This window comes from Lonchura striata, chromosome 10 (assembly GCF_046129695.1).
Source record: "Lonchura striata isolate bLonStr1 chromosome 10, bLonStr1.mat, whole genome shotgun sequence".
In the NCBI taxonomy this organism is placed as follows: Eukaryota; Metazoa; Chordata; class Aves; order Passeriformes; family Estrildidae; genus Lonchura; species Lonchura striata.
This window is the reverse complement of record NC_134612.1, coordinates 197,415-218,131: the sequence shown is the minus strand read 5'-3', so window position 1 is coordinate 218,131 and position 20,717 is coordinate 197,415.

Below are 20,717 nucleotides of genomic sequence, written 5' to 3'. Positions count from 1 at the left end.
CATCAGGAGGAATTCAAAACTCAGGAAAATTGTCCTGGAACACCTTCCCTAAGTATGCTAGAATGGAATTGAAGGGGCAGGCGAGCGGCCACCACGGTCCTCTCGCAGTCCTTAGGGTGCGCGCAGAAGGCCGGTGCTCTGCGGCTTCGTTCTTCGCCCTCGTACAAGCTACCGCTCAGTCCGGCTCCCGGAGCAGCAGAAGCGGCTGCTTCGCGCACACAACAGCCGTACGCTCCGAAGCGCTGCTTCAGCCGAAAGACGCCGGCGACCGGCGCTTGGCTTCGGACAGCTCCGGAGAGCCGTAGTGTGCGTCTGCACTGGACTACATCATAGCGAAAAGCTTTGGCAGTGTGTCTTAGCAGGGTGATAGCTTAGGAGCGCAGCGCACTTATGCCTCCCTTGCCCAGAAACACGGATTTGCTGCACTCTCCAAAAACACTGCCCTTTCCAGGGCAAGATGCCAGATGCTCTCTGATGCCCGTGCTCTCTTCCTCCTCTTGCCCAACTTGGTTTTTTAGCGTGCACATATCTCGACATTCAGTGCACAGCGAAGGCAATCGCAAAAGTCCAGCAGCTGCTGACTCCCAAACACAAGGCGCTGGCTATGTTCTTGCTTCTCGACAACTCAACGGAGTGCTTCATTTCTGCAGTTGCCATCGAGGTCTCTGCACTCGGAGACTCAGACGACGAGCAGTTGTTTCCCAGGAGGGGCTGCATCAGGAGGAATTCAAAACTCAGGAAAATTGTCCTGGATCACCTTCCCTAAGGATGCTAGAATGGAATTGAAGGGGCAGGCGAGCGGCCACCACGATCCTCTAGCAGTCCTTAGGTTGCGCGCAGAAGGCCGGTGCTCTGCGGCTTCGTTCTTCGCCCTCGTACAAGCTACCGCTCAGTCCGGCTCCCGGAGCAGGAGAAGCGGCTGCTTCGCGCACACAACAGCCATACGCTCCGAAGCGCTGCTTCAGCCGAAAGACGCCGGCGACCGGCGCTTCGCTTCGGAAAGCTCCGGAGAGCCGTAGTGTGCGTCTGCACTAGACTGCATCATAGCGAAAAGCTTTGGCTCTGTGTCTCGCAGGGAGATAGCTTAGGAGCGCAGCGCACTTATGCCTCCCTTGTCCAGAAACACGATTTTACTGCACACTCCAAAAACACCGCTCTTTCCAGGGCAATATATAAGCTGCTTTCTGACGGCCGTGATCTTTCGATTACTCTTGCCCAGCTCGTTGTTTTAACGTGCACATGCCGTCCTGGCATTCAGTGCACAGTGAAAGCAATCGCAAAAGTCCAGCAGCTGCTGACTCCCAAACACAAGGCGCTGGCTATGTTCTTGCTTCTCGACAACTCAACGCAGCCCTTCATTTCTGCAGTTGCCATCGAGGTCTCTGCACTCGGAGACTCAGAGGACGAGCACGAGTTTCCCAGGAGGGGCTGCATCAGGACGAATTCAAAACTCAGGAAAATTGTCCTGGAACACCTTCCATAAGGATGCTAGAATGGAATTGAAGGGGCAGGCGAGCGGCCACCACGGTCCTCTCGCAGTCCTTAGGGTGCGCGTAGAAGGCCGGTGCTCTGCGGCTTCGTTCTTCGCCGTCGTACAATCTACCGCTCTGTCCGGCTCGCGGAGCAGGAGAAGCGGCTGCTTCGCGCACACAACAGCCGTACGCTCCGAAGCGCTGCTTCAGCCGAAAGACGCCGGCGACCGGCGCTTGGCTTCGGACAGCTCCGGAGAGCCGTAGTGTGCGTCTGCACTGGACTACATCATAGCGAAAAGCTTTGGCAGTGTGTCTTAGCAGGGTGATAGCTTAGGAGCGCAGCGCACTTATGCCTCCCTTGCCCAGAAACACGGATTTGCTGCACTCTCCAAAAACACTGCTCTTTCCAGGGCAAGATGCCAGATGCTCTCTGATGCCCGTGCTCTCTTCCTCCTCTTGCCCAACTTGGTTTTTTAGCGTGCACATATCTCGACATTCAGTGCACAGTGAAGGCAATCGCAAAAGTCCAGGTGCTGCTGACTCCCAAACACAAGGCGCTGGCTATGTTCTTGCTTCTCGACAACTCAACGCAGCCCTTCTTTTCTGCAGTTGCCATCGAGGTCTCTGCACTCGGAGACGCAGAGGACGAGTAGGAGTTTCCCAGGAGGGGCTGCATCAGGAGGAATTCAAAACTCAGGAAAATTGTCCTGGAACACCTTCCCTAAGGATGCTAGAATGGAATTGAAGGGGCAGGCGAGCGGCCACCACGGTCCTCTCGCAGTCCTTAGGGTGCGCGCAGAAGGCCGGTGCTCTGCGGCTTCGTTCTTCGCCCTCGTACAAGCTACCGCTCAGTCCGGCTCCCGGAGCAGCAGAAGCGGCTGCTTCGCGCACACAACAGCCGTACGCTCCGAAGCGCTGCTTCAGCCGAAAGACGCCGGCGACCGGCGCTTCGCTTCGGAAAGCTCCGGAGAGCCGCAGTGTGCGTCTGCACTAGACTGCATCATAGCGAAAAGCTTTGGCTCTGTGTCTCGCAGGGAGATAGCTTAGGAGCGCAGCGCACTTATGCCTCCCTAGTCCAGAAACACGATTTTACTGCACACTCCAAAAACACTGCCCTTTCAAGGGCAAGATGCCAGATGCTCTCTGATGCCCGTGCTCCCTTCCTGCTCTTGCCCAGCTCGTTGTTTTAACGTGCACATGCCGTCCTGGCATTCCGTGCACAGTGAAAGCAATCGCAAAAGTCCAGCAGCTGCTGACTCCCAAACACAAGGCGCTGGCTATGTTCTTGCTTCTCGACAACTCAACGGAGTGCTTCATTTCTGCAGTTGCCATCGAGGTCTCTGCACTCGGAGACTCAGACGACGAGCAGTTGTTTCCCAGGAGGGGCTGCATCAGGACGAATTCAAAACTCAGGAAAATTGTCCTGGAACACCTTCCATAAGGATGCTAGAATGGAATTGAAGGGGCAGGCGAGCGGCCACCACGGTCCTCTCGCAGTCCTTAGGGTGCGCGCAGAAGCCCGGTGCTCTGCGGCTTCGTTCTTCGCCCTCGTACAAGCTACCTCTCTGTCCGGCTCGCGGAGCAGGAGAAGCGGCTGCTTCGCGCACACAACAGCCGTACGCTCCGAAGCGCTGCTTCAGCCGAAAGACGCCGGCGACCGGCGCTTGGCTTCGGACAGCTCCGGAGAGCCGCAGTGTGCGTCTGCACTGGACTACATCATAGCGAAAAGCTTTGGCAGTGTGTCTTAGCAGGGTGATAGCTTAGGAGCGCAGCGCACTTATGCCTCCCTTGCCCAGAAACACGGATTTGCTGCACTCTCCAAAAACACTGCCCTTTCCAGGGCAAGATGCCAGATGCTCTCTGATGCCCGTGCTCTCTTCCTCCTCTTGCCCAACTTGGTTTTTTAGCGTGCACATATCTCGACATTCAGTGCACAGCGAAGGCAATCGCAAAAGTCCAGCAGCTGCTGACTCCCAAACACAAGGCGCTGGCTATGTTCTTGCTTCTCGACAACTCAACGGAGTGCTTCATTTCTGCAGTTGCCATCGAGGTCTCTGCACTCGGAGACGCAGAGGACGAGTAGGAGTTTCCCAGGAGGGGCTGCATCAGGACGAATTCAAAACTCAGGAAAATTGTCCTGGAACACCTTCCCTAAGGATGCTAGAATGGAATTGAAGGGGCAGGCGAGCGGCCACCACGGTCCTCTCGCAGTCCTTAGGGTGCGCGCAGAAGGCCGGTGCTCTGCGGCTTCGTTCTTCGCCCTCGTACAAGCTACCGCTCAGTCCGGCTCCCGGAGCAGCAGAAGCGGCTGCTTCGCGCACACAACAGCCGTACGCTCCGAAGCGCTGCTTCAGCCGAAAGACGCCGGCGACCGGCGCTTCGCTTCGGAAAGCTCTGGAGAGCCGCAGTGTGCGTCTGCACTAGACTGCATCATAGCGAAAAGCTTTGGCTCTGTGTCTCGCAGGGAGATAGCTTAGGAGCGCAGCGCACTTATGCCTCCCTTGTCCAGAAACACGATTTTACTGCACACTCCAAAAACACTGCTCTTTCCAGGGCAATATATAAGCTGCTTTCTGACGGCCGTGATCTTTCGATTACTCTTGCCCAGCTCGTTGTTTTAACGTGCACATGCCGTCCTGGCATTCAGTGCACAGTGAAAGCAATCGCAAAAGTCCAGCAGCTGCTGACTCCCAAACACAAGGCGCTGGCTATGTTCTTGCTTCTCGACAACTCAACGCAGCCCTTCTTTTCTGCAGTTGCCATCGAGGTCTCTGCACTCGGAGACTCAGAGGACGAGCACGAGTTTCCCAGGAGGGGCTGCATCAGGACGAATTCAAAACTCAGGAAAATTGTCCTGGAACACCTTCCCTAAGGATGCTAGAATGGAATTGAAGGGGCAGGCGAGCGGCCACCACGGTCCTCTCGCAGTCCTTAGGGTGCGCGTAGAAGGCCGGTGCTCTGCGGCTTCGTTCTTCGCCGTCGTACAATCTACCGCTCTGTCCGGCTCCCGGAGCAGGAGAAGCGGCTGCTTCGCGCACACAACAGCCGTACGCTCCGAAGCGCTGCTTCAGCCGAAAGACGCCGGCGACCGGCGCTTGGCTTCGGACAGCTCCGGAGAGCCGTAGTGTGCGTCTGCACTGGACTACATCATAGCGAAAAGCTTTGGCAGTGTGTCTTAGCAGGGTGATAGCTTAGGAGCGCAGCGCACTTATGCCTCCCTTGCCCAGAAACACGGATTTGCTGCACACTCCAAAAACACTGCCCTTTCCAGGGCAAGATGCCAGATGCTCTCTGATGCCCGTGCTCTCTTCCTCCTCTTGCCCAACTTGGTTTTTTCGCGTGCACATATCTCGACATTCAGTGCACAGTGAAGGCAATCGCAAAAGTCCAGCAGCTGCTGACTCCCAAACACAAGGCGCTGGCTATGTTCTTGCTTCTCGACAACTCAACGCAGCCCTTCTTTTCTGCAGTTGCCATCGAGGTCTCTGCACTCGGAGACGCAGAGGACGAGTAGGAGTTTCCCAGGAGGGTCTGCATCAGGACGAATTCAAAACTCAGGAAAATTGTCCTGGAACACCTTCCCTAAGGATGCTAGAATGGAATTGAAGGGGCAGGCGAGCGGCCACCACGGTCCTCTCGCAGTCCTTAGGGTGCGCGCAGAAGGTCGGTGCTCTGCGGCTTCGTTCTTCGCCCTCGTACAAGCTACCGCTCAGTCCGGCTCCCGGAGCAGCAGAAGCGGCTGCTTCGCGCACACAACAGCCGTACGCTCCGAAGCGCTGCTTCAGCCGAAAGCCGCCGGCCACCGGCGCTTCGCTTCGGACAGCTCCGGAGAGCCGCAGTGTGCGTCTGCACTAGACTGCATCCTAGCGAAAAGCTTTAGCAGTGTGTCTTAGCAGGGAGATAGCTTAGGAGCGCAGCGCACTTATGCCTTCCTTGTCCAGAAACACGATTTTACTGCACACTCCAAAAACACTGCTCTTTCCAGGGCAATATATAAGCTGCTTTCTGACGGCCGTGATCTTTCGATAACTGCTCTTGCCCAGCTCGTTGTTTTAACGTGCACATGCCGTCCTGGCATTCAGTGCACAGTGAAAGCAATCGCAAAAGTCCAGCAGCTGCTGACTCCCAAACACAAGGCGCTGGCTATGTTCTTGCTTCTCGACAACTCAACGCAGCCCTTCTTTTCTGCAGTTGCCATCGAGGTCTCTGCACTCGGAGACTCAGACGACGAGCAGTTGTTTCCCAGGAGGGGCTGCATCAGGACGAATTCAAAACTCAGGAAAATTGTCCTGGAACACCTTCCATAAGGATGCTAGAATGGAATTGAAGGGGCAGGCGAGCGGCCACCACGGTCCTCTCGCAGTCCTTAGGGTGCGCGTAGAAGCCCGGTGCTCTGCGGCTTCGTTCTTCGCCCTCGTACAAGCTACCGCTCTGTCCGGCTCGCGGAGCAGGAGAAGCGGCTGCTTCGCGCACACAACAGCCGTACGCTCCGAAGCGCTGCTTCAGCCGAAAGACGCCGGCCACCGGCGCTTGGCTTCGGAAAGCTCCGGAGAGCCGTAGTGTGCGTCTGCACTAGACTGCATGATAATGAAAAGCTTTGGCAGTGTGTCTCGCAGGGAGATAGCTTAGGAGCGCAGCGCACTTATGCCTCCCTAGTCCAGAAACACGATTTTACTGCACACTCCAAAAACACTGCCCTTTCAAGGGCAAGATGCCAGATGCTCTCTGATGCCCGTGCTCCCTTCCTGCTCTTGCCCAGCTCGTTGTTTTAACGTGCAAATGCCGTCCTGGCATTCAGTGCACAGTGAAAGCAATCGCAAAAGTCCAGCAGCTGCTGACTCCCAAACACAAGGCGCTGGCTATGTTCTTGCTTCTCGACAACTCAACGCAGCCCTTCATTTCTGCAGTTGCCATCGAGGTCTCTGCACTCGGAGACTCAGAGGACGAGCACGAGTTTCCCAGGAGGGGCTGCATCAGGACGAATTCAAAACTCAGGAAAATTGTCCTGGAACACCTTCCCTAAGGATGCTAGAATGGAATTGAAGGGGCAGGCGAGCGGCCACCACGGTCCTCTCGCAGTCCTTAGGGTGCGCGGAGAAGCCCGGTGCTCTGCGGCTTCGTTCTTCGCCCTCGTACAAGCTACCTCTCTGTCCGGCTCGCGGAGCAGGAGAAGCGGCTGCTTCGCGCACACAACAGCCGTACGCTCCGAAGCGCTGCTTCAGCCGAAAGACGCCGGCGACCGGCGCTTGGCTTCGGACAGCTCCGGAGAGCCGTAGTGTGCGTCTGCACTGGACTACATCATAGCGAAAAGCTTTGGCAGTGTGTCTTAGCAGGGTGATAGCTTAGGAGCGCAGCGCACTTATGCCTCCCTTGCCCAGAAACACGGATTTGCTGCACACTCCAAAAACACTGCCCTTTCCAGGGCAAGATGCCAGATGCTCTCTGATGCCCGTGCTCTCTTCCTCCTCTTGCCCAACTTGGTTTTTTAGCGTGCACATATCTCGACATTCAGTGCACAGTGAAGGCAATCGCAAAAGTCCAGGTGCTGCTGACTCCCAAACACAAGGCGCTGGCTATGTTCTTGCTTCTCGACAACTCAACGCAGCCCTTCTTTTCTGCAGTTGCCATCGAGGTCTCTGCACTCGGAGACGCAGAGGACGAGCACGAGTTTCCCAGGAGGGGCTGCATCAGGACGAATTCAAAACTCAGGAAAATTGTCCTGGAACACCTTCCCTAAGGATGCTAGAATGGAATTGAAGGGGCAGGCGAGCGGCCACCACGGTCCTCTCGCAGTCCTTAGGGTGCGCGCAGAAGCCCGGTGCTCTGCGGCTTCGTTCTTCGCCGTCGTACAAGCTACCGCTCTGTCCGGCTCGCGGAGCAGGAGAAGCGGCTGCTTCGCGCACACAACAGCCGTACGCTCCGAAGCGCTGCTTCAGCCGAAAGACGCCGGCGACCGGCGCTTGGCTTCGGACAGCTCCGGAGAGCCGCAGTGTGCGTCTGCACTGGACTACATCATAGCGAAAAGCTTTGGCAGTGTGTCTTAGCAGGGTGATAGCTTAGGAGCGCAGCGCACTTATGCCTCCCTTGCCCAGAAACACGGATTTGCTGCACTCTCCAAAAACACTGCCCTTTCCAGGGCAAGATGCCAGATGCTCTCTGATGCCCGTGCTCTCTTCCTCCTCTTGCCCAACTTGGTTTTTTAGCGTGCACATATCTCGACATTCAGAGCACAGTGAAGGCAATCGCAAAAGTCCAGCAGCTGCTGACTCCCAAACACAAGGCGCTGGCTATGTTCTTGCTTCTCGACAACTCAACGGAGTGCTTCATTTCTGCAGTTGCCATCGAGGTCTCTGCACTCGGAGACTCAGACGACGAGCAGTTGTTTCCCAGGAGGGGCTGCATCAGGACGAATTCAAAACTCAGGAAAATTGTCCTGGATCACCTTCCCTAAGGATGCTAGAATGGAATTGAAGGGGCAGGCGAGCGGCCACCACGGTCCTCTCGCAGTCCTTAGGGTGCGCGCAGAAGGCCGGTGCTCTGCGGCTTCGTTCTTCGCCCTCGTACAAGCTACCGCTCAGTCCGGCTCCCGGAGCAGCAGAAGCGGCTGCTTCGCGCACACAACAGCCGTACGCTCCGAAGCGCTGCTTCAGCCGAAAGACGCCGGCGACCGGCGCTTCGCTTCGGAAAGCTCCGGAGAGCCGTAGTGTGCGTCTGCACTAGACTGCATCATAGCGAAAAGCTTTGGCTCTGTGTCTCGCAGGGAGATAGCTTAGGAGCGCAGCGCACTTATGCCTCCCTTGTCCAGAAACACGATTTTACTGCACACTCCAAAAACACTGCTCTTTCCAGGGCAATATATAAGCTGCTTTCTGACGGCCGTGATCTTTCGATTACTCTTGCCCAGCTCGTTGTTTTAACGTGCACATGCCGTCCTGGCATTCAGTGCACAGTGAAAGCAATCGCAAAAGTCCAGCAGCTGCTGACTCCCAAACACAAGGCGCTGGCTATGTTCTTGCTTCTCGACAACTCAACGGAGTGCTTCATTTCTGCAGTTGCCATCGAGGTCTCTGCACTCGGAGACTCAGAGGACGAGCACGAGTTTCCCAGGAGGGGCTGCATCAGGACGAATTCAAAACTCAGGAAAATTGTCCTGGAACACCTTCCATAAGGATGCTAGAATGGAATTGAAGGGGCAGGCGAGCGGCCACCACGGTCCTCTCGCAGTCCTTAGGGTGCGCGTAGAAGGCCGGTGCTCTGCGGCTTCGTTCTTCGCCGTCGTACAATCTACCGCTCTGTCCGGCTCGCGGAGCAGGAGAAGCGGCTGCTTCGCGCACACAACAGCCGTACGCTCCGAAGCGCTGCTTCAGCCGAAAGACGCCGGCGACCGGCGCTTGGCTTCGGACAGCTCCGGAGAGCCGTAGTGTGCGTCTGCACTGGACTACATCATAGCGAAAAGCTTTGGCAGTGTGTCTTAGCAGGGTGATAGCTTAGGAGCGCAGCGCACTTATGCCTCCCTTGCCCAGAAACACGGATTTGCTGCACTCTCCAAAAACACTGCTCTTTCCAGGGCAAGATGCCAGATGCTCTCTGATGCCCGTGCTCTCTTCCTCCTCTTGCCCAACTTGGTTTTTTAGCGTGCACATATCTCGACATTCAGTGCACAGTGAAGGCAATCGCAAAAGTCCAGGTGCTGCTGACTCCCAAACACAAGGCGCTGGCTATGTTCTTGCTTCTCGACAACTCAACGCAGCCCTTCTTTTCTGCAGTTGCCATCGAGGTCTCTGCACTCGGAGACGCAGAGGACGAGTAGGAGTTTCCCAGGAGGGGCTGCATCAGGACGAATTCAAAACTCAGGAAAATTGTCCTGGAACACCTTCCCTAAGGATGCTAGAATGGAATTGAAGGGGCAGGCGAGCGGCCACCACGGTCCTCTCGCAGTCCTTAGGGTGCGCGCAGAAGGCCGGTGCTCTGCGGCTTCGTTCTTCGCCCTCGTACAAGCTACCGCTCAGTCCGGCTCCCGGAGCAGCAGAAGCGGCTGCTTCGCGCACACAACAGCCGTACGCTCCGAAGCGCTGCTTCAGCCGAAAGACGCCGGCGACCGGCGCTTCGCTTCGGAAAGCTCCGGAGAGCCGCAGTGTGCGTCTGCACTAGACTGCATCATAGCGAAAAGCTTTGGCTCTGTGTCTCGCAGGGAGATAGCTTAGGAGCGCAGCGCACTTATGCCTCCCTTGTCCAGAAACACGATTTTACTGCACACTCCAAAAACACTGCCCTTTCAAGGGCAAGATGCCAGATGCTCTCTGATGCCCGTGCTCCCTTCCTGCTCTTGCCCAGCTCGTTGTTTTAACGTGCACATGCCGTCCTGGCATTCAGTGCACAGTGAAAGCAATCGCAAAAGTCCAGCAGCTGCTGACTCCCAAACACAAGGCGCTGGCTATGTTCTTGCTTCTCGACAACTCAACGGAGTGCTTCATTTCTGCAGTTGCCATCGAGGTCTCTGCACTCGGAGACTCAGACGACGAGCAGTTGTTTCCCAGGAGGGGCTGCATCAGGACGAATTCAAAACTCAGGAAAATTGTCCTGGAACACCTTCCATAAGGATGCTAGAATGGAATTGAAGGGGCAGGCGAGCGGCCACCACGGTCCTCTCGCAGTCCTTAGGGTGCGCGGAGAAGCCCGGTGCTCTGCGGCTTCGTTCTTCGCCCTCGTACAAGCTACCTCTCTGTCCGGCTCGCGGAGCAGGAGAAGCGGCTGCTTCGCGCACACAACAGCCGTACGCTCCGAAGCGCTGCTTCAGCCGAAAGACGCCGGCGACCGGCGCTTGGCTTCGGACAGCTCCGGAGAGCCGTAGTGTGCGTCTGCACTGGACTACATCATAGCGAAAAGCTTTGGCAGTGTGTCTTAGCAGGGTGATAGCTTAGGAGCGCAGCGCACTTATGCCTCCCTTGCCCAGAAACACGGATTTGCTGCACTCTCCAAAAACACTGCCCTTTCCAGGGCAAGATGCCAGATGCTCTCTGATGCCCGTGCTCTCTTCCTCCTCTTGCCCAACTTGGTTTTTTAGCGTGCACATATCTCGACATTCAGTGCACAGCGAAGGCAATCGCAAAAGTCCAGCAGCTGCTGACTCCCAAACACAAGGCGCTGGCTATGTTCTTGCTTCTCGACAACTCAACGCAGCCCTTCTTTTCTGCAGTTGCCATCGAGGTCTCTGCACTCGGAGACGCAGAGGACGAGTAGGAGTTTCCCAGGAGGGGCTGCATCAGGACGAATTCAAAACTCAGGAAAATTGTCCTGGAACACCTTCCCTAAGGATGCTAGAATGGAATTGAAGGGGCAGGCGAGCGGCCACCACGGTCCTCTAGCAGTCCTTAGGGTGCGCGCAGAAGGCCGGTGCTCTGCGGCTTCGTTCTTCGCCCTCGTACAAGCTACCGCTCAGTCCGGCTCCCGGAGCAGCAGAAGCGGCTGCTTCGCGCACACAACAGCCGTACGCTCCGAAGCGCTGCTTCAGCCGAAAGACGCCGGCCACCGGCGCTTCGCTTCGGAAAGCTCCGGAGAGCCGCAGTGTGCGTCTGCACTAGACTGCATCATAGCGAAAAGCTTTGGCTCTGTGTCTCGCAGGGAGATAGCTTAGGAGCGCAGCGCACTTATGCCTCCCTTGTCCAGAAACACGATTTTACTGCACACTCCAAAAACACTGCTCTTTCCAGGGCAATATATAAGCTGCTTTCTGACGGCCGTGATCTTTCGATTACTCTTGCCCAGCTCGTTGTTTTAACGTGCACATGCCGTCCTGGCATTCAGTGCACAGTGAAAGCAATCGCAAAAGTCCAGCAGCTGCTGACTCCCAAACACAAGGCGCTGGCTATGTTCTTGCTTCTCGACAACTCAACGCAGCCCTTCTTTTCTGCAGTTGCCATCGAGGTCTCTGCACTCGGAGCCTTAGAGGACGAGCACGAGTTTCCCAGGAGGGGCTGCATCAGGACGAATTCAAAACTCAGGAAAATTGTCCTGGAACACCTTCCCTAAGGATGCTAGAATGGAATTGAAGGGGCAGGCGAGCGGCCACCACGGTCCTCTCGCAGTCCTTAGGGTGCGCGTAGAAGGCCGGTGCTCTGCGGCTTCGTTCTTCGCCGTCGTACAATCTACCGCTCTGTCCGGCTCCCGGAGCAGGAGAAGCGGCTGCTTCGCGCACACAACAGCCGTACGCTCCGAAGCGCTGCTTCAGCCGAAAGACGCCGGCGACCGGCGCTTGGCTTCGGACAGCTCCGGAGAGCCGTAGTGTGCGTCTGCACTGGACTACATCATAGCGAAAAGCTTTGGCAGTGTGTCTTAGCAGGGTGATAGCTTAGGAGCGCAGCGCACTTATGCCTCCCTTGCCCAGAAACACGGATTTGCTGCACACTCCAAAAACACTGCCCTTTCCAGGGCAAGATGCCAGATGCTCTCTGATGCCCGTGCTCTCTTCCTCCTCTTGCCCAACTTGGTTTTTTAGCGTGCACATATCTCGACATTCAGAGCACAGTGAAGGCAATCGCAAAAGTCCAGCAGCTGCTGACTCCCAAACACAAGGCGCTGGCTATGTTCTTGCTTCTCGACAACTCAACGCAGCCCTTCTTTTCTGCAGTTGCCATCGAGGTCTCTGCACTCGGAGACTCAGACGACGAGCAGTTGTTTCCCAGGAGGGGCTGCATCAGGACGAATTCAAAACTCAGGAAAATTGTCCTGGATCACCTTCCCTAAGGATGCTAGAATGGAATTGAAGGGGCAGGCGAGCGGCCACCACGGTCCTCTCGCAGTCCTTAGGGTGCGCGCAGAAGGCCGGTGCTCTGCGGCTTCGTTCTTCGCCCTCGTACAAGCTACCGCTCAGTCCGGCTCCCGGAGCAGCAGAAGCGGCTGCTTCGCGCACACAACAGCCGTACGCTCCGAAGCGCTGCTTCAGCCGAAAGACGCCGGCGACCGGCGCTTCGCTTCGGAAAGCTCCGGAGAGCCGTAGTGTGCGTCTGCACTAGACTGCATCATAGCGAAAAGCTTTGGCTCTGTGTCTCGCAGGGAGATAGCTTAGGAGCGCAGCGCACTTATGCCTCCCTTGTCCAGAAACACGATTTTACTGCACACTCCAAAAACACTGCTCTTTCCAGGGCAATATATAAGCTGCTTTCTGACGGCCGTGATCTTTCGATTACTCTTGCCCAGCTCGTTGTTTTAACGTGCACATGCCGTCCTGGCATTCAGTGCACAGTGAAAGCAATCGCAAAAGTCCAGCAGCTGCTGACTCCCAAACACAAGGCGCTGGCTATGTTCTTGCTTCTCGACAACTCAACGGAGTGCTTCATTTCTGCAGTTGCCATCGAGGTCTCTGCACTCGGAGACTCAGAGGACGAGCACGAGTTTCCCAGGAGGGGCTGCATCAGGACGAATTCAAAACTCAGGAAAATTGTCCTGGAACACCTTCCATAAGGATGCTAGAATGGAATTGAAGGGGCAGGCGAGCGGCCACCACGGTCCTCTCGCAGTCCTTAGGGTGCGCGTAGAAGGCCGGTGCTCTGCGGCTTCGTTCTTCGCCGTCGTACAATCTACCGCTCTGTCCGGCTCGCGGAGCAGGAGAAGCGGCTGCTTCGCGCACACAACAGCCGTACGCTCCGAAGCGCTGCTTCAGCCGAAAGACGCCGGCGACCGGCGCTTGGCTTCGGACAGCTCCGGAGAGCCGTAGTGTGCGTCTGCACTGGACTACATCATAGCGAAAAGCTTTGGCAGTGTGTCTTAGCAGGGTGATAGCTTAGGAGCGCAGCGCACTTATGCCTCCCTTGCCCAGAAACACGGATTTGCTGCACTCTCCAAAAACACTGCTCTTTCCAGGGCAAGATGCCAGATGCTCTCTGATGCCCGTGCTCTCTTCCTCCTCTTGCCCAACTTGGTTTTTTAGCGTGCACATATCTCGACATTCAGTGCACAGTGAAGGCAATCGCAAAAGTCCAGGTGCTGCTGACTCCCAAACACAAGGCGCTGGCTATGTTCTTGCTTCTCGACAACTCAACGCAGCCCTTCTTTTCTGCAGTTGCCATCGAGGTCTCTGCACTCGGAGACGCAGAGGACGAGTAGGAGTTTCCCAGGAGGGGCTGCATCAGGAGGAATTCAAAACTCAGGAAAATTGTCCTGGAACACCTTCCCTAAGGATGCTAGAATGGAATTGAAGGGGCAGGCGAGCGGCCACCACGGTCCTCTCGCAGTCCTTAGGGTGCGCGCAGAAGGCCGGTGCTCTGCGGCTTCGTTCTTCGCCCTCGTACAAGCTACCGCTCAGTCCGGCTCCCGGAGCAGCAGAAGCGGCTGCTTCGCGCACACAACAGCCGTACGCTCCGAAGCGCTGCTTCAGCCGAAAGACGCCGGCGACCGGCGCTTCGCTTCGGAAAGCTCCGGAGAGCCGCAGTGTGCGTCTGCACTAGACTGCATCATAGCGAAAAGCTTTGGCTCTGTGTCTCGCAGGGAGATAGCTTAGGAGCGCAGCGCACTTATGCCTCCCTTGTCCAGAAACACGATTTTACTGCACACTCCAAAAACACTGCCCTTTCAAGGGCAAGATGCCAGATGCTCTCTGATGCCCGTGCTCCCTTCCTGCTCTTGCCCAGCTCGTTGTTTTAACGTGCACATGCCGTCCTGGCATTCAGTGCACAGTGAAAGCAATCGCAAAAGTCCAGCAGCTGCTGACTCCCAAACACAAGGCGCTGGCTATGTTCTTGCTTCTCGACAACTCAACGGAGTGCTTCATTTCTGCAGTTGCCATCGAGGTCTCTGCACTCGGAGACTCAGACGACGAGCAGTTGTTTCCCAGGAGGGGCTGCATCAGGACGAATTCAAAACTCAGGAAAATTGTCCTGGAACACCTTCCATAAGGATGCTAGAATGGAATTGAAGGGGCAGGCGAGCGGCCACCACGGTCCTCTCGCAGTCCTTAGGGTGCGCGCAGAAGGCCGGTGCTCTGCGGCTTCGTTCTTCGCCCTCGTACAAGCTACCTCTCTGTCCGGCTCGCGGAGCAGGAGAAGCGGCTGCTTCGCGCACACAACAGCCGTACGCTCCGAAGCGCTGCTTCAGCCGAAAGACGCCGGCGACCGGCGCTTGGCTTCGGACAGCTCCGGAGAGCCGTAGTGTGCGTCTGCACTGGACTACATCATAGCGAAAAGCTTTGGCAGTGTGTCTTAGCAGGGTGATAGCTTAGGAGCGCAGCGCACTTATGCCTCCCTTGCCCAGAAACACGGATTTGCTGCACTCTCCAAAAACACTGCCCTTTCCAGGGCAAGATGCCAGATGCTCTCTGATGCCCGTGCTCTCTTCCTCCTCTTGCCCAACTTGGTTTTTTAGCGTGCACATATCTCGACATTCAGTGCACAGCGAAGGCAATCGCAAAAGTCCAGCAGCTGCTGACTCCCAAACACAAGGCGCTGGCTATGTTCTTGCTTCTCGACAACTCAACGCAGCCCTTCTTTTCTGCAGTTGCCATCGAGGTCTCTGCACTCGGAGACGCAGAGGACGAGTAGGAGTTTCCCAGGAGGGGCTGCATCAGGACGAATTCAAAACTCAGGAAAATTGTCCTGGAACACCTTCCCTAAGGATGCTAGAATGGAATTGAAGGGGCAGGCGAGCGGCCACCACGGTCCTCTCGCAGTCCTTAGGGTGCGCGCAGAAGGCCGCTGCTCTGCGGCTTCGTTCTTCGCCCTCGTACAAGCTACCGCTCAGTCCGGCTCCCGGAGCAGCAGAAGCGGCTGCTTCGCGCACACAACAGCCGTACGCTCCGAAGCGCTGCTTCAGCCGAAAGACGCCGGCCACCGGCGCTTCGCTTCGGAAAGCTCCGGAGAGCCGCAGTGTGCGTCTGCACTAGACTGCATCATAGCGAAAAGCTTTGGCTCTGTGTCTCGCAGGGAGATAGCTTAGGAGCGCAGCGCACTTATGCCTCCCTTGTCCAGAAACACGATTTTACTGCACACTCCAAAAACACTGCTCTTTCCAGGGCAATATATAAGCTGCTTTCTGACGGCCGTGATCTTTCGATTACTCTTGCCCAGCTCGTTGTTTTAACGTGCACATGCCGTCCTGGCATTCAGTGCACAGTGAAAGCAATCGCAAAAGTCCAGCAGCTGCTGACTCCCAAACACAAGGCGCTGGCTATGTTCTTGCTTCTCGACAACTCAACGCAGCCCTTCTTTTCTGCAGTTGCCATCGAGGTCTCTGCACTCGGAGCCTCAGAGGACGAGCACGAGTTTCCCAGGAGGGGCTGCATCAGGACGAATTCAAAACTCAGGAAAATTGTCCTGGAACACCTTCCCTAAGGATGCTAGAATGGAATTGAAGGGGCAGGCGAGCGGCCACCACGGTCCTCTCGCAGTCCTTAGGGTGCGCGTAGAAGGCCGGTGCTCTGCGGCTTCGTTCTTCGCCGTCGTACAATCTACCGCTCTGTCCGGCTCCCGGAGCAGGAGAAGCGGCTGCTTCGCGCACACAACAGCCGTACGCTCCGAAGCGCTGCTTCAGCCGAAAGACGCCGGCGACCGGCGCTTGGCTTCGGACAGCTCCGGAGAGCCGTAGTGTGCGTCTGCACTGGACTACATCATAGCGAAAAGCTTTGGCAGTGTGTCTTAGCAGGGTGATAGCTTAGGAGCGCAGCGCACTTATGCCTCCCTTGCCCAGAAACACGGATTTGCTGCACACTCCAAAAACACTGCTCTTTCCAGGGCAAGATGCCAGATGCTCTCTGATGCCCGTGCTCTCTTCCTCCTCTTGCCCAACTTGGTTTTTTAGCGTGCACATATCTCGACATTCAGTGCACAGTGAAGGCAATCGCAAAAGTCCAGGTGCTGCTGACTCCCAAACACAAGGCGCTGGCTATGTTCTTGCTTCTCGACAACTCAACGCAGCCCTTCTTTTCTGCAGTTGCCATCGAGGTCTCTGCACTCGGAGACGCAGAGGACGAGTAGGAGTTTCCCAGGAGGGGCTGCATCAGGACGAATTCAAAACTCAGGAAAATTGTCCTGGAACACCTTCCCTAAGGATGCTAGAATGGAATTGAAGGGGCAGGCGAGCGGCCACCACGGTCCTCTCGCAGTCCTTAGGGTGCGCGCAGAAGGCCGGTGCTCTGCGGCTTCGTTCTTCGCCCTCGTACAAGCTACCGCTCTGTCCGGCTCCCGGAGCAGCAGAAGCGGCTGCTTCGCGCACACAACAGCCGTACGCTCCGAAGCGCTGCTTCAGCCGAAAGACGCCGGCGACCGGCGCTTCGCTTCGGAAAGCTCCGGAGAGCCGCAGTGTGCGTCTGCACTAGACTGCATCATAGCGAAAAGCTTTGGCTCTGTGTCTCGCAGGGAGATAGCTTAGGAGCGCAGCGCACTTATGCCTCCCTTGTCCAGAAACACGATTTTACTGCACACTCCAAAAACACTGCTCTTTCCAGGGCAATATATAAGCTGCTTTCTGACGGCCGTGATCTTTCGATTACTCTTGCCCAGCTCGTTGTTTTAACGTGCACATGCCGTCCTGGCATTCAGTGCACAGTGAAAGCAATCGCAAAAGTCCAGCAGCTGCTGACTCCCAAACACAAGGCGCTGGCTATGTTCTTGCTTCTCGACAACTCAACGCAGCCCTTCTTTTCTGCAGTTGCCATCGAGGTCTCTGCACTCGGAGACTCAGAGGACGAGCACGAGTTTCCCAGGAGGGGCTGCATCAGGACGAATTCAAAACTCAGGAAAATTGTCCTGGAACACCTTCCATAAGGATGCTAGAATGGAATTGAAGGGGCAGGCGAGCGGCCACCACGGTCCTCTCGCAGTCCTTAGGGTGCGCGTAGAAGGCCGGTGCTCTGCGGCTTCGTTCTTCGCCGTCGTACAATCTACCGCTCTGTCCGGCTCCCGGAGCAGGAGAAGCGGCTGCTTCGCGCACACAACAGCCGTACGCTCCGAAGCGCTGCTTCAGCCGAAAGACGCCGGCGACCGGCGCTTGGCTTCGGACAGCTCCGGAGAGCCGTAGTGTGCGTCTGCACTGGACTACATCATAGCGAAAAGCTTTGGCAGTGTGTCTTAGCAGGGTGATAGCTTAGGAGCGCAGCGCACTTATGCCTCCCTTGCCCAGAAACACGGATTTGCTGCACTCTCCAAAAACACTGCTCTTTCCAGGGCAAGATGCCAGATGCTCTCTGATGCCCGTGCTCCCTTCCTGCTCTTGCCCAGCTCGTTGTTTTAACGTGCACATGCCGTCCTGGCATTCCGTGCACAGTGAAAGCAATCGCAAAAGTCCAGCAGCTGCTGACTCCCAAACACAAGGCGCTGGCTATGTTCTTGCTTCTCGACAACTCAACGCAGCCCTTCTTTTCTGCAGTTGCCATCGAGGTCTCTGCACTCGGAGACGCAGAGGACGAGCACGAGTTTCCCAGGAGGGGCTGCATCAGGACGAATTCAAAACTCAGGAAAATTGTCCTGGAACACCTTCCCTAAGGATGCTAGAATGGAATTGAAGGGGCAGGCGAGCGGCCACCACGGTCCTCTCGCAGTCCTTAGGGTGCGCGCAGAAGCCCGGTGCTCTGCGGCTTCGTTCTTCGCCGTCGTACAAGCTACCGCTCTGTCCGGCTCGCGGAGCAGGAGAAGCGGCTGCTTCGCGCACACAACAGCCGTACGCTCCGAAGCGCTGCTTCAGCCGAAAGACGCCGGCGACCGGCGCTTGGCTTCGGACAGCTCCGGAGAGCCGCAGTGTGCGTCTGCACTGGACTACATCATAGCGAAAAGCTTTGGCAGTGTGTCTTAGCAGGGTGATAGCTTAGGAGCGCAGCGCACTTATGCCTCCCTTGCCCAGAAACACGGATTTGCTGCACTCTCCAAAAACACTGCCCTTTCCAGGGCAAGATGCCAGATGCTCTCTGATGCCCGTGCTCTCTTCCTCCTCTTGCCCAACTTGGTTTTTTAGCGTGCACATATCTCGACATTCAGAGCACAGTGAAGGCAATCGCAAAAGTCCAGGTGCTGCTGACTCCCAAACACAAGGCGCTGGCTATGTTCTTGCTTCTCGACAACTCAACGGAGTGCTTCATTTCTGCAGTTGCCATCGAGGTCTCTGCACTCGGAGACTCAGACGACGAGCAGTTGTTTCCCAGGAGGGGCTGCATCAGGACGAATTCAAAACTCAGGAAAATTGTCCTGGATCACCTTCCCTAAGGATGCTAGAATGGAATTGAAGGGGCAGGCGAGCGGCCACCACGGTCCTCTCGCAGTCCTTAGGGTGCGCGCAGAAGGCCGGTGCTCTGCGGCTTCGTTCTTCGCCCTCGTACAAGCTACCGCTCAGTCCGGCTCCCGGAGCAGCAGAAGCGGCTGCTTCGCGCACACAACAGCCGTACGCTCCGAAGCGCTGCTTCAGCCGAAAGACGCCGGCGACCGGCGCTTCGCTTCGGAAAGCTCCGGAGAGCCGTAGTGTGCGTCTGCACTAGACTGCATCATAGCGAAAAGCTTTGGCTCTGTGTCTCGCAGGGAGATAGCTTAGGAGCGCAGCGCACTTATGCCTCCCTTGTCCAGAAACACGATTTTACTGCACACTCCAAAAACACTGCTCTTTCCAGGGCAATATATAAGCTGCTTTCTGACGGCCGTGATCTTTCGATTACTCTTGCCCAGCTCGTTGTTTTAACGTGCACATGCCGTCCTGGCATTCAGTGCACAGTGAAAGCAATCGCAAAAGTCCAGCAGCTGCTGACTCCCAAACACAAGGCGCTGGCTATGTTCTTGCTTCTCGACAACTCAACGGAGTGCTTCATTTCTGCAGTTGCCATCGAGGTCTCTGCACTCGGAGACTCAGAGGACGAGCACGAGTTTCCCAGGAGGGGCTGCATCAGGACGAATTCAAAACTCAGGAAAATTGTCCTGGAACACCTTCCCTAAGGATGCTAGAATGGAATTGAAGGGGCAGGCGAGCGGCCACCACGGTCCTCTCGCAGTCCTTAGGGTGCGCGTAGAAGGCCGGTGCTCTGCGGCTTCGTTCTTCGCCGTCGTACAATCTACCGCTCTGTCCGGCTCGCGGAGCAGGAGAAGCGGCTGCTTCGCGCACACAACAGCCGTACGCTCCGAAGCGCTGCTTCAGCCGAAAGACGCCGGCGACCGGCGCTTGGCTTCGGACAGCTCCGGAGAGCCGTAGTGTGCGTCTGCACTGGACTACATCATAGCGAAAAGCTTTGGCAGTGTGTCTTAGCAGGGTGATAGCTTAGGAGCGCAGCGCACTTATGCCTCCCTTGCCCAGAAACACGGATTTGCTGCACTCTCCAAAAACACTGCTCTTTCCAGGGCAAGATGCCAGATGCTCTCTGATGCCCGTGCTCTCTTCCTCCTCTTGCCCAACTTGGTTTTTTAGCGTGCACATATCTCGACATTCAGTGCACAGTGAAGGCAATCGCAAAAGTCCAGGTGCTGCTGACTCCCAAACACAAGGCGCTGGCTATGTTCTTGCTTCTCGACAACTCAACGCAGCCCTTCTTTTCTGCAGTTGCCATCGAGGTCTCTGCACTCGGAGACGCAGAGGACGAGTAGGAGTTTCCCAGGAGGGGCTGCATCAGGACGAATTCAAAACTCAGGAAAATTGTCCTGGAACACCTTCCCTAAGGATGCTAGAATGGAATTGAAGGGGCAGGCGAGCGGCCACCACGGTCCTCTCGCAGTCCTTAGGGTGCGCGCAGAAGGCCGGTGCTCTGCGGCTTCGTTCTTCGCCCTCGTACAAGCTACCGCTCAGTCCGGCTCCCGGAGCAGCAGAAGCGGCTGCTTCGCGCACACAACAGCCGTACGCTCCGAAGCGCTGCTTCAGCCGAAAGACGCCGGCGACCGGCGCTTCGCTTCGGAAAGCTCCGGAGAGCCGCAGTGTGCGTCTGCACTAGACTGCATCATAGCGAAAAGCTTTGGCTCTGTGTCTCGCAGGGAGATAGCTTAGGAGCGCAGCGCACTTATGCCTCCCTTGTCCAGAAACACGATTTTACTGCACACTCCAAAAACACTGCCCTTTCAACGGCAAGATGCCAGATGCTCTCTGATGCCCGTGCTCCCTTCCTGCTCTTGCCCAGCTCGTTGTTTTAACGTGCACATGCCGTCCTGGCATTCAGTGCACAGTGAAAGCAATCGCAAAAGTCCAGCAGCTGCTGACTCCCAAACACAAGGCGCTGGCTATGTTCTTGCTTCTCGACAACTCAACGGAGTGCTTCATTTCTGCAGTTGCCATCGAGGTCTCTGCACTCGGAGACTC